This window comes from Schistocerca serialis, chromosome 5 (assembly GCF_023864345.2).
Source record: "Schistocerca serialis cubense isolate TAMUIC-IGC-003099 chromosome 5, iqSchSeri2.2, whole genome shotgun sequence".
Lineage (NCBI taxonomy): Eukaryota > Metazoa > Arthropoda > Insecta > Orthoptera > Acrididae > Schistocerca > Schistocerca serialis.
Window position 1 is genome coordinate 326,603,578 of NC_064642.1, and position 14,532 is coordinate 326,618,109.

Genomic DNA, 14,532 nt, shown 5'->3' on the forward strand with positions numbered 1-14,532 from the left:
ATTCCAGATGGGCCACACTGTTATCTCCTGAAGGATCACTAAAGAAGTCCTCAGAAGAGGCATCCAGGAATCAGACCACCATTCACCCAAAATCAAAGTAAAATTTCCGTCCAACAGAAAATGGGCAAGGTAACACAGTTTCTGGACTGATTCTGAATTCATAGAACTCAACAAGAAAAAAAAATCGGCGAAGAAAACTGTACAAAGTGGTCTGAACTCGTGAAAAAAGTAAAGCAAACAATAAAATTAGAGGATGGAATGATTTCAATGGACAAAAAACAAATGAAATTTGGTAGGTTTTCATAGAAGTACAGGGAAACTCCTCTAAAATAATTTGTATGGAAAATGCAAGTATGATTAGAAGAGGTTGATTGAAATAGAAGACGACACTATCAGTAACAAGATCCCGTAGTTTGACAAGGCCTTCAGAGAAAATTTAACTGGCTACCATCTTCCTAGCCTATGCTTCCAACGACCTGATTGATCCTTGGAAATAAATATGAAGAATAATTGTGAAATTCTAGAAAAATATTTCAATGCACTCCTCAGCTGTGAAGAGCCATCCGAACAACTCTGTAAAACCAGCACACATCCTGATTCTCTTACACCTTCACATGATGATTTAGTGAAAATGATCAAATCGTTAGAAAAAATGGAATTATTGCAGAGCTGTGGGAAATGGATCACAAAAACATCACACCAAAAATACGAAAAGAATGAAAAAGCACCTAGATACAGGCAATCCACACAAAAGGAAACATATCACATCTGTACAAATAAAGAGGAATCTCACGTTTTTCAGAAACTTATAAAATCCTCTGTAAGGCTTTGCTGAACCGACTTGAACCATGAGCAGATCAAAAGATAGAGTAGAGTCAAGCAGGATTCAGGAAAGTGAGATTCTGTACAGAACAGATCTGGAACCTCAAAGGTGTAATACACTTACTACAGTCACCTTTGTGGGTTTCTAAACAGCTCACTATTCTTTTGACAGATAAACGCTGTTTAATAACATAGAATAATTAGGATTCTGTAGAATGAACAGGGCCATCATTCAGCAAAATTTATCACAAACCTCATCAAAAGCGAAATTCCTAGGATAAATCTCGAACTCTTTCGATATGCACACAGGAGTCTGACAAGAAGACAGCTTATAGCCACTCTCATTCAGTATTGTACCGTACTGGAAAAAAAAATCAGAGAGTGGGAAAAGCGTCTCAAAGGTACCCAAATTGGAAAAGAGAACGCGTTTCTATGAAATGCCTCGAATTTGCTGATGAGTTAGCTACATTAACAAACAATACAGGTGAAACCAAACTAGCGCTAAGTAAACTACTTGAAATCCCCAGTAAAATCGGAGTCCAAATTTCCTGTAAAAATACTCACTATTTGGACACCAAATCTGCTGGAAAATTCCCACTGAAAATACAGTATGGAAAAATCTCAGATAACTCACTTCAAATACTCAGGAGAAACCAACCAATCCACAGGACTGAACACATACTCCAAAAAAGAAGAATATTCAAACTGCTAAAGGTATAAAAACTGACATGGAGTCGCTACAACAAAATAACAACATCTCATAATTCAGAATTATAGCACCTCAACACCACTGTTTTACCAGAAGCCTTGTGTATGGCAGAAATCACAGCTATGAGAGAGGTGACAAAAATTCATGACTCAGAGAAACAAGAACGGAAAATTCTCAGAAAATCTACAGCGTTATTGCTGGAGACGAAACATGAGTGAGATGACCTATAAACGGACTGTATAGAAACAAAGATAATACAGGTAATTTAGGAAAACATACCTAAAGGTCTGTGGACACCTATGTACGGTGGAGTGAAACAGTCTAACAAAGAATATTAATGCATGCAAACTAAAGACCAATTGGATAACAGAAACACAAGAAGAGTGCAACCATTTAAAATTTTGGAAGAAATAATTGAAGATAGAGAACAGTTTAGAAATAAAATAAAAAAAGGAAACTTGAGCAAGTTTGAACCAAAAAAAAATCGACAGGGAAGAAATGGACAGAGAAAGAAAAAAACATATCGAATTAATAAAGAGGTTTTGGGAAGAAAAGGAAGTGCAGCCGTGATTGTCTCATGTTCATACACTCTCCTAAAGTGGTCCACAGCTAGCGTTGCTGCCTCTGGATCACAGGGTCCCAGGTTCAATTCGAAGCCGAGCTGAGGATTTTGTCTGCTCATGGACTTGGTGTTTGTGTTGTCCTCATTATTTCATCCTCATCATCATCATTCGTGACAGTGGCTAGATTCGACTGTGTAAAAAATGGATAGCGTTAAAATAAGGACTTTGTACGAGCTCTGTTGACCGCGCAGTTGAGCACCCCACAAACCGAACATCACCATTATCTCCTAAAGGGGGGAGATCGATAATAATAATAACAGAGTATTCTGTTAGTGGGTAATCAACACGTGTTTCAAATATTCCATATTTATTTGAGGATGCAGAGGAAACAGCAAGTGCAAGATGTGTGACATAGCAGTCAGCGCATTAGCTCTCGGCGTGTTGGCAGCCACGTGGTACGACGTGGATGTGTGTAGCGGCGGTTGCGCCGGTTGCGTCGGCGCCAGGCGAGTTCGGCGAGCAGCGCAGCCGACGCCAGCAGGTATCCGGCTGCGAGCAGGACGAACGCGAGCCGCAGGCGGAGAAGCGAGAACGCCTCCGGCCCGCCCTTCGGGCGCGTGGTGGCGCAGCAGGCGTCGGCGTGCATCAGGTCGTCCCACCACTTGGCCATCAGCCCCGCCTCCATCATGCCGGCGATGAGGCGGTCGAGCAACGGCAGCAGCGCCGAGCCGCGCGGCACCACCGCCACCACGCCCGCTCTCCACACGACGTGCTCGAGCGCTCGCACGAGCCGCCGTTCGCCGACGGCGAACCTGCGGGCCGCCACGTACTCGGCGTAGGAGCGCGAGCACGCGAACGCCGCGTCGGCCTGCAGTGCGACGCGCTCCAGGCACGTGGCGCTGTCGTCGCAGGCGCGCACGCGCTGCCGGATGTGCGCGTATCGCCAGTCGTCGTCCTCCAGGCTCCCCAGGAAGTCCACCCAGCGAGTGTACGTCTGCAGCTCCAGGTCGGAGTGCACCAGCTCCTCCAGCGAGTGCAGGGGGCGTTCGAAGCCCGGCTGTGCCAGATGGCTCACCAACGAAGTCCGGAAGGCATTGTTCACCTACACAAAAATTCCACAGGATATATTACCGTAGTAAATGAGTTTTGCTATTTGGGGTGCAAAATAACTGATGATGGTCGAAGTAGAGAGGATATAAAATGTAGACTGGCAATGGCAAGGAAAGCGTTTCTGAAGAAGAGAAATTTGTTAACATCGAGTATAGATTTAAGTATCAGGACGTCTTTTCTGATAGTATTTGTATGGAGTGTAGCCATGTATGGAAGTGAAATATGGACGATAAATAGATTGGACAAGAAGAGAATAGAAGCTTTTGAAATGTGGTGCTACAGAAGAATGCTGAAGATTAGATGGGTAGATCACATAAGTAATGAGGAGCTATTGAATGGAATTGCAGAGAAGACGAGTATGTGGCACAACTTGACTAGAAGAAGGGATCGGTTGGTAGGATATGTTGTGAGGCATCAAGGGATCACCAATTTAGCATTGGAGGGCAGCGTGGAGGGTAAAAATCGTTGAGGGAGACCAAGAGATGAATACACTAAGCAAATTCAGAAGGATGTAGACTGCAGCACGTACTGGGAGATGAAGCAGCTTGCACAAGATAGAGCAGCATGGAGAGCTGCATCAAACCAGTCTCAGGACTGAAGACCACAACAACAACCACCACATTACCGTGCACGTTGTAAGAAACTGAATTTCTTTTGAACAATTGTGTACAAACATCTTGATGGTGAAAAAACATGGCTTCGATTCTGACATAAATTTATCCACGATTTCAAACATGAAGGCAGGTCAGTACCACAAACTTGGATAACATGAATTCCTTATTATAATACAGTTGCAGTTGTGTTTTATTACGCTGGTGACTACTTTAACTACCAAGTTCCTTTTCGAGTCAGGCCTGTTAAAGCCTAAATTTGTAAGAATAAATAAAAATAAAAGTATCAAACATAAAAACACACAGTGAAATTTTCACTCTGCATCGGAGTGTGCACTGATATGAAACTTCCTGGCAAATTGAAACTGTGTGCCAGACCGAGATTCAAACTTGTGAGCTTTGCTTTATGCGGGTAAATGCTCTACGAACTGAAGTACGCCGGCCGCGGTGGTCTAGCGGTTCTAGGCGCGCAGTCCGGAGCCGCGCGACTGCTACGGTCGCAGGTTCGAATCCTGCCTCGGGCATGGATGTGTGTGATGTCCTTAGGTTAGTTAGGTTTAAGTAGTTCTAAGTTCTAAGGGACTGATGACCACAGTAGTTAAGTCCCATAGTGCTCAGAGCCAACTGAAGTACCCCAGCACGACTGACGAGCCATTCTCACAGCTCTACTTCCACAAGTACCTCGTCTCCTTATAGTCTGTTCATCATAAGGATAAACCTGATGTAAACATCGCATTATGTATTCTTCCGCATTTGCTGGAACCTCACCCGTTTCACGCGGGACTGCAGCCAAGTTGTATCGAGTACGGTCAAGTACAACAATAAGGGCACTTTTTTGCCGTGCGTTACGCGCACATCCACTTGGCGAGAATACAGAACAACAGCTTTACCGGCGCATTTAACTTGAACAGCTGTTACAGCTGGCCTGCAGTGACGTGGCCAGCTGCAGTTCCCACGTAAAAAGGGACGAGCAGAGGAGCAATACAGCTTCAAATGCCATTTAATTTTTAAGCAGAATGAAATAATACACTGCAAATCTCCCACAATACGCTCCTTAGAGGACTAGAGGAAAACCGCAACACGTTATCGTTTTTAGCTAACGTACTATTGTAATTGAAAAGAAGAATGATAAAAATTCCTGACTTAACCACAGGGTAATTTTTCTGCATAGACTGTGTGTAACGTAAGAGTATTGAAGTCTGGTAATCTCTTAGCTCCTTCCTTACCCGAATCCAAGAAATAGATATCAGTTTTGGAAGTGTCACCTGCTACGTTGTCAAATAGCCTATCAGCAACAGAATCCATGGAGTCAACCAGGCGCAGCATTTTCTCTTGTTCTTCTTCTTCTATGACGAGCCGGTCGATATCCAGCCAGCTTTCGGCAGTGATGGGTGAAAAAGCTGTGTGCGTTAGTTCCAGTACGTCTGGCAGCTTAACAGTCTCGTTACTTCTCGGGCCAAATCCCGCAGATCAGTTCTGTTGGGTTGATATTATAATGGTACAGTAGCAAATGTAAAATTGCAGCATTTGTATGATGTGCTCGATGGTGTGAAAATGATTGTTTTTCATGTGTCTGCGATACTTACATATGGTATAATACGATGGACATAGTACAATTTAACAGGATTTGGTTTTTCATTTTTGGATTGAAACTTAAATTGTCATGTTTTATTAATTTAAACAACTTTTATGAACAGTCTTTCATAAAACATCGATTGTTAAGAATTTGTATTTGAAATGGAAACAGGAATTTCGCGTCCAATATGTAATCAGAAACAAGAAGACGTGCATTACTCATAAAAAATGATGATGAGTTTTATAATTACGAGATGTAAGCACTTCAAATTGAACGAGAGAAATAAAGTGATACTGGGGAGATTGGAAGCAACTTGTGAATAACCCACGTACGGAACTCACTGCACTACACTACCGACTGAGCTACACGTTCAACGTCAGTTTATCCACTTCATTATATACAACGCTCGGAAAACTTCAAAGACAATTATCTCCTTAAACTTATGAAAAACATTAAGAACAGCGTATTTCTCGGTACTTTTTAACCATGTTTCACTACGGAACAGAGGGCAGCCTCAGCCATTTTCATAGTACGCGTTAACAGCGTGGCAATCAGAGCACAACGCTGCAGAGGATGTGACTGTACACGAGTTTTGAAATAAAAACTACGTAGCTAAAGCTTGATTAAGAACAACGTTGATGGCTGTCAATACACTTGAATATCTTAAAGATTCATTTAACGTAACTTAGTAATAAGATATCTAATACATAAGTAGGACCTACTTCCAAGAGCATAACAACACCAGTGTATGTGTGCTACGGCTTCTGACCAATCATCGCGTTGGCGTTTGTTTACATCAGGTTTATTCTTATGATGAACGGATTATACCTTTCAGACTTCAAACAAGTTCTCTTGCGAACTTTGCAGAACTAGCACTCATGGAAGAAAGCATATTGCAGAGACATGGCTTAGCCACAGCCTGGGGGATGTTTCCACGTACTGGCGGAAGCAGAGGTGTGAGCACAGGTCGTGAGTCGTACTTGGGTAACTCAGTTGGTGGAGCCATAGCCCATGAAAGGCAAAGCTCCCAAGTTCGAGTCTCGATCCAGCACACAGTTTTAATCTGACAGGAAGTTTCATAAAAATACAGTTCTCAATATTCAGTGATTGTTCACTAAACTGTGACATACCTGCACTAAGACTTATTACTTAAGTGGCAATAAATTCACACATACACAATCTACACATGATACATAATCGCGTGGTATATCTTTGTGAACTTGGTCTGACAGTCCCTGTGATTATGTATCATGTGCACATTACCAAGGTGTGAATTGATTGTCGCCTAACGAAGCACTGTTAGTGCAGGTCTGTTGTAGTTCAGTGAAGAAGAACTGAAATTTTAAGAACTGTATATGTATGTATTCTAATTTTTTTTGTTCTTATAAATGTTTTGTATATTAAGTTTAACAGGACTGGCCTGAAAATGAACTTGCTATTTTGAAACTAATTGCCAGCTTAGAACGCAACTGTGATGGAATTAGAATAAAGATTCATAAGCTGCGACATGGTCACGAATTGAACACTGGCCCGAAAATAGAATACTGGTACTTTAGCAGATATTTCTGTGAATGATTTAGAAGGTAACGTTTTTGAGAGGATCCACAGCTAAAAGATAAGGGGAAATAGCATGAGGAAGAATGCGAAGAAACCGAAAAAGAAATGGTCATCGGAAGGACTGTGGTTGGTTGGTTTGTTGGGGGAAGGAGACCAGACAGCGAGGTCATCGGTCTCATCAGATTAGGGAAGGATGGGGAAGGAAGTCGGCCGTGCCCTTTGAAAGGAACCCTCCCGGCATTTGCCTGGAGTGAGTTAGGGAAATCACGGAAATCCTAAATCAGGATGGCCGGACGCGGGATTGAACCGTCGTCCTCCCGAATGCGAGTCCAGTGTCTAACCACTGCGCCACCTCGCTCGGTGAAGGACTGTGCTCCGAATAGAAAAATCAAAACAACTTTCAGTAAATCGGTTCCATAGGATTTACATCAGACAAATTTGGTCGCTGAGGCATCAATGCGAGTTCACTATAATGCTCCTCAAACCACTGTAGCACGGTTATGGCTCCGAGACACGGACAATTGTACTACTGAATGATGACATCGCCGTCGGGGGAGACATCAAGCATCAAGCGATGCAGGTCGTTCGCAGCTGTCAGTGTGTCATCGATTACTACCACAGGTGCCAAGTAAGGGCAGAAGAACATCACCCACGGTATAATACAGCTCCCACCAGCCTGAGTCCATGGTGCCCTCCTTGTTTCGAGCTGCCTTTCACCTCGATGATAGCATCAGTGGAGACGACCATCGACCTAGCGTAATAAAAGTGTGGTTCACCCGAAGAGCCAACACGTTTCCACTAATCGACGCTCGAATCCCAAGGGTTCCGTGCCCACTGGTATCATAACTGATGGTGCCACAGATCACCATGTGAACACGTATGGGAGCTTCATGTTCAAAAATATACGACGAACAGTATGCTCCAAAACAGTTGTGCGTGCACCAGCACTGAGCTCTTTCGGCAGAGATGCCACAGATCACCATTTATCTTCCTCTACACACCAGACAAGCCTCCAAGCCGCACGTTTTCTGAAGAGTCGCGGACGTCCAACCATTTAGCGTCTGGTGGTAGATTCACTGTCCTACTACATCTTTCCGCAGATTTTCACGACAGTAGCACGTGAACATTCCATCAGCTTCGCTGTTTTCGAGATACTCGTTCATAGGCTCTGTGTAATAATAAAATGCCCTTTGTCAGATTCATTTATCTTAATGGATTTTTCCATCTGCAGCCCATATCTTCGTTAGGTTGATCCCCTATCCGTGTCTGCTCCGCTTACATACATTTGTTACGGCATCGCGTGTCCGCATCGCCACCAGGAGGCATGCAACGTCACGATGGGCAGTGGCCATAATGTTTTGACTTATCAGTGTATAACTTCCTGCCAGTATTTCGGAAATCATTGGTGATAGTGTAAACAGAACAACTATTGCATACCCTACCTTCATAATTCTGGAAAAATATCTACCACATTAAGCTGAATGTAGAATGTGCAGACAATTGCGAGAACTATCGCCCAGCTTACGCATCCATGCATCCAAATCGCAGACAAGAATAATATATACATGAATGAAAAAAAGTTATGGAAAAAGCATTCGAATTTGTAAAATGGAGCAAGATGTTTGAAATTATGAGAAAATAGGAGTAACCTCCAGCTAAGGACGGGTAACATACTGTATGTACAAGAGCGGAGATGGTACAATATGAGTGAAAGAATGAAGTATCGGTTAAAAAGGGTGTAAGACAGGGATCTAAGCTTTCGCCACTACTTTTAAGTCTGTACGTCGAAGAAGCAATTATAAAAATAAATGAACGGTAAGAGAGTGTAATTACAATGCATTGTGGAAGGATATCAGTGATAAGATTCGCTACCCTCAGAGGAAGTGAAGAAGGTGTTCAGGTTCTGCTGAATGGAATGAACAGTCCAATCAGTTCAGAAATGGACTGAGATTAGATCAAACGAATACGAAAATAATGAGGAGTAGCAGAGATGAGGTGGAATCACTAATAAACTTCACATTAAAATTAGAGACCACGAAAAAGAAAAAGTTAAGAAATTTTTATAGCTTGGAAGCAAAGTAACACTCGATGGACGAATTAAAGGGGACATGAAAAGCAGAGTAGGAAAGGCACAATGGCCATTCATAACCAAGAAAAGTCTGGTGGTCTGAGATAGCTACTATAATCTGATAATGCACGTTTGGATGAAAAAATTGTATTCTAGTGGATCTTAGTCAGAGGGAAACCGGAAAAGACGAGAATCGTTGCGTTTGAGATGTGGTGCTGTAGTAGGACGTTGAAAATTAGGTGGGCTGGATTACGTCCAACAAGTAATTGTGAACGGATGGTGCACGTGCTACTGTGACATGAAGTGGTTGGCGTAAGAGAGGAATTCGTTGCGGGCCGTATAGAACCAGACCAACTTCTGCGCTCCCCTCCTAAAACAAATGTATGTCTTATCTTTACACAATTAGCTTCCCAGAATATTGAATCAACGTCAGTCAATGTTAGTGAGGCAAACGTTCCATTAATTTGAATAGTAACAACCGAGGTAATCAACACATCACCTGATAGGCCACCGTCATAATCAGCAACAAAAGGCACGCAAAAGTAACTCAACACTCCTTTATGGATGATTTCAGATACACACATCAAAGAAAGTTTTGCATCATCTCAGTTCCGAGACTTCCGGAACCTGTACCAAAAATTGGAATGAAGATCAACATAAATATCATTTCAGCCCATTTTATTGCTCATGAAAAGCACACATTGCATGTTGTACCACCATACAGAGAGATCTTCAGAGGTAGTGGTCCAGATTACTGTACACACCGGTACCTCTAATATCCAGTAGCACGTCCTCTTGCATTGATGCATGCCTTTATTCGTCGTGGCAAACTATCTGCAAGTTTATCAAGGCACTGTTGGTCCAGATTGTCCCACACCTCAACGGCGATTCGGCGTATATCCCTCAGAATGGTTGGTGGGTCACGTCGTCCATAAACAGCCCTTTTCAATCTGTCCCAGGTCTGTTCCATAGGATTCATGTCTGCAGAAGACGCTGGCCGCTCTAGTCGAGCGATGTCGTTATCCTGAAAGAAGTCGTTCGCAAGATGTGCACGATGGGGCGCGAGCTGTCATCCATTAAGACGAGTGGCTAGCCAATATGCTGCCGATATGGTTGCACTATCAGTCGGAGGATGACATTCACGTGTCCTAAGCCGTTACGGCGCCTTACATGACTACCAGCGGCGTACGTCGGCCCCACATAACACCACCCCAAAACAGCAGCGAACCTCCACCTTGATGCACTCACTGGACAGTGAGTCTAAGGCGCTCAGCCTGACTGGGTTGCCTGCAAACACGTCTCCGACGGTTGTCTGGTTGAAGGCATATGCGACACTCATCGGTGAATAGAACGTGATGCCAATCCTGAGCGGTACATTCGGCATGTTGTTGGGCTCATCTGTACCGCGCTGCATGATGTCGTGGTTGCAAAGATGGATCTCACCACGGACGTCGGGAGTGAAGTAGCGCATCATGCAGCCTATTGCGCACACATTGACTCGTAACACGATGTCCTGTGGCTGCACGAAAAGCATAATTCAACATGGTGGCGTTGCTGTCAGGGTTCCTCCGATCCATAATCCGTAGGTAGCGGTCATCCACTGCAGTACTTGCCCTTAGGCGACCTGAGTGAGGCATCGACAGTCCCTCTTTATCTCCTCCGTTTTCGAACAACATCGCTTTGGTTCACTCCGAGACGCCTGGACACACACAAAGTAACAATGCAGACGCGATCGAACCGCGGTATTGACCGTCTGGGCATGGTTGGACTACTGACAACACGAGCTGCGTACCTCCTTCCTGGTGAAATGACTGGAACTGAATGGCTTTTGGACCCCCTCCGTCCAATAGGCACTACTCATGAGTGGTTGTTTACATCTTGGGGCAGGTTTAGTGACATCTCTGAACAGTCAAAGGTACTGTATCTGTGATAAAACACCCACAGTCAACGTCTGTCTTCAGGAGTTCTGGGAACCAGGGTGATGCAAAACGTTTTTTGATGTTTTTAGAAATCTTTTGTGATTCCGTGTTCGTGCTTTCAATGGGCCCGTTTCCCCCGCGACTCCTTCAACAGTTTGCGTGTCCCAACTCAGCCCTTGTTCCATAATGGTATTCGTTTCCTCCAGAGTGTGCCACCCAGTAAATAGTTACTGCCAACTTTACCCCAAAAACCCACCACGATGTCTCTGCAGAGCGAGTGTATGTAAAGTAGAGCCGGAAACACCATACCAGATACTTTGAAAGTACCAGTGGGACTTTTCTAACGATAACTAGGGGATCTAAGCTACTGTTACTATCTGGATGCAAGGAAACTAGGTCAGGTATGCATTCAATTCCGCAAAACTTCGATCATTTCTCAAATCGAATTCATCCACACTGGTGTCCAAAATCAAGGCAACAAACTGAAATTTTGCTGTGTTTATTTTGCCACAAAAAAGTATAAACATGTTATAGTAGAGTATAAACAGTCTAAAGAAAAAGAACGTAACGGATTTACACTCACTTTCCGACAACTGTTTTATGTGCTCAGTATGGAATGTGACCACCTCTGGCAGCAATACAGTCCTGACAACGACGCGGCATGCTGTGAATGATGTCAACAGTACCATGTTGAGGCAGTAACACCAATTCTTCCTGCAGAGTTGCTCGCAGACTGGGAGAGTGGCTTCAAATGGCTCTGAGCACTATGGGACTTAACATCTATGGTCATCAGTCCCCTAGAACTTAGAACTACTTAAACCTAACTAACCTAAGGACAGCACACACAACACCCAGCCATCACGAGGCAGAGAAAATCCCTGACCCCGCCGGGAATCGAACCCGGGAACCCGGGCGTGGGAAGCGAGAACGCTACCGCACGACCACGAGATGCGGGCGACTGGGAGAGTGGTTTGTGGATGCTGACGTGATGCAAATAGTCTCCCTAGTGCATTCCAGACATACTCTATTGGATTCAAATCGGGAGCGAGAGCAAGCCACGCCACGGGTGCAGTATCATGCGTTTCCAAGAAAACTTGAACCACCCGTATTCTATGAGGTCGAGCATTTTCATCTATCAATACAAAGTCTGGGCCCACAGCACCTCGTAATAACCGCACGTAAGGTCTCGAGATCTCATCACAATACCTGACAGCAGTTAAGCCGTGCCGTTTAACCCGTACAATTTCATGGGAAGGGTTTCGAGGGGTAAACGTAATCCATGCCGACATTATCAGGGATTCTCCTCGATATCGGTCTCTTCCCACAATGTTTGGGTCCCGAAATCGAGTTCCACGTTTCCTACGGATGCAAATCCACTGACAGTCACTTTCGACACTAAATCGGAACTCATCTGTGAATACAACATGGGCCCAACGTTCGACCTTCCAGATGACATGTTGATGACTCCACTCTAGACGTTCCAGGACAGAGGTAGACGTACAGCAAGCCCCCGACAATCAAGGCCACTCTGCCAAAGACTTCTGTACACTGTTTGACTCGCTACAACGCGTGCAGTGGCTGTTGCAAGGTCAGATGCAAGTTTCTCTGCAGTACTAACACGGTACTGTCGTGCCCTCAGAGTCAAATAACGGTCTTCTTTTCTGAAGTCACACGTGGTCCGCCCTGGCCTGGTCTCGGGGTACTGTTTCTCTATAAACTATCGCCACATCCGAGAAACTACAGGACGATTCACATTAAGCCATCGGGTCACATCAGTTTGCGACTGTCCTGCTTCCTTTCTTTCTATGTCCCTCCACAGCAGGGAGTGTGGTAGGCACCTTCTCTGTGCCATACTGCACCGTCTGTGACTGCGTACAAAGCGATTGTGGATGTGGGGCCACCCGGCCAAAACTACCCCGTTTCATAGGTGCCCTGACGTCAGCGCTGGCATGGTTGTCTGTTGACCAGAGTGCCGTCTTCCGTGCAGAACACGATCGTACCCGACATCTGGTTAACAGTCTGTATGACTGTATTGTGAATTAGACACAGGACCGATAAATAGCCGATAGTTGCTTCAATTTTGGACACCAGTGTATCTTATATTAACAGCGTGTGCTAATGTAGTACAGATCAAGTTATGAAACGTGCCTGCATGTTAAATGGTGACGCATTTCAGAACGTTTAACATATTCGAAGACTTCTTGCATAAGGTTCTCAAATAGATGGTCCCAGGTGTTTTCTGCCGCTTATCGCCTATTCCATAGCTAGCAATGGTTTATTAAAGTTAAATATCACGTAGAATCATACTTTGCAGACAGCATGAAGCTTCAGGATTTTTTAAAATTCTTATAGAGTTGGCAGGTCATATAATTTAGGAGCAAACATTCTGGCTCAAAAAATTATGATTTTTTTTTCCTTTCATCAAATGGATCATGCAGGAATTCACTCGCAGATCACTGGAAGTACGCTTTAGAAAGCTGTGTGGGACTTAGCGCCTTTGTTAACTTTTATGTTTCATTTTCACCCAGTAGTTCTATTTTAACCTTATTAGGAAAACACGGATAAGGCGTTAACAGAAAATAATCAACGCATCCGCCATTTACATTTGACTAGTAAACAGTCTAAAGAGGTTAGTTTATACTACTGTATGAAGACGGATACTGTTAAAATTTTTTACGAAAAATGTTAGGAAGTACTTGGCTGGCTTACTTCAGATTTTTACACGATACGCCAATGAACATTCGGACCGATATATCTTATACATTTTTAATATTTGTCATATATAAACATATTTGTAACATATAAAGGGGAACGTTGTTACCAAAATTCTCGGAAAGCTTTTGACCGATTTACTTTGAAAGTTTTTCATAATAGACTAATAAACATTCATATTGACATAGATTACGCATATTTTTAAGTAAAATGCTTTATTTATGGCTTATCGGCTTGAAATTATGATACTACTAGAGAGTTTGAACCTTCCGAAAGTTTGTAATATTACCCATTTGCAGATTAAAACTACGCGAAATCTTGTGAATGAAACTACTGTCCTAACAGATACGATAGCTGAATAGGTCTCTCTATACACTGTATGCGAATGATCCCCGCCATTTTACCCACTCATTTTCAGTTCCCAGTGCAGGTACTGCTTCCAGCAACAGAAAAGATGGCTCAAGGTCAGCGGCAGGCATAAGAGGACTGAGAGAGGGGAGGAGAAAATGGAAGTAGAATGGAGGGAGGATAGAGATGGACAGAGGGGGGAAGAGGTGATACACAGAGAGAAGGGGAGGGGGGAGGAGATGAACAAAGAGATGGGGGAAGAAGGAGATGGGCAGAGAGCAAGGCCGAAGGAGTTGTGATGGGTACCTCTTCCCATACATATGCGAAATATACAATTTCGAATCACTACCAGGTTCACTGGTATTAGAATAAAGAAGATAGGGATTAAAACAATTTTCTGATATGCGAGTAATAACTGGTTTCAGCAAATAACGTATTTTGCAAGTTGGTACTAGTATGAAGGCGGATACCTGTAGAACTTTACACGTGTCCAGTATTATGTCCAATCATCTACCACAGTTAAATTACAGTAAGTCG